The sequence below is a fragment of the Mandrillus leucophaeus genome, unplaced genomic scaffold (assembly GCF_000951045.1).
Source record: "Mandrillus leucophaeus isolate KB7577 unplaced genomic scaffold, Mleu.le_1.0 Scaffold99, whole genome shotgun sequence".
Classification (NCBI taxonomy): domain Eukaryota; kingdom Metazoa; phylum Chordata; class Mammalia; order Primates; family Cercopithecidae; genus Mandrillus; species Mandrillus leucophaeus.
In genome coordinates, this window is record NW_012110807.1 from 1,471,587 (window position 1) to 1,471,984 (window position 398).

The window sequence follows — 398 nt, forward strand, 5'->3', positions numbered from 1 at the left end:
GCCATTCCCAGGAAGGCACTCTGCTTGGCTGAAGGCAGCAGCTTAGGGCTTCTACTCAGTGTTCCTATCTTGCTGAAAAAAACCCACTTCTTCCCTACCCCGACCCTGCCAATCAAGTCTTAGGAACTGGGTCTCACTGGCCCAGATTGGCCTGAAGGGGGTCGTTTGTCTATTCTTGAACCAATTAACACAAGGGGCAGGGAGGAGAGAAAAGGGGTGTGTTAAGCTTCAGCTAATCAAGGGCCAAGTTTAGGGCTAGGAGTAGGGGTCAGTCCCGCCTAAACCACAAGCCTGAAGAATCCAGTCTAGAACAGGGAAGAAAGGGGCTGGGCGCAGTGGCTCACACCTGTAATCCCAGCACGATGGGAGGCCGAGGCTGTGGATCACTTGAGGTTAGG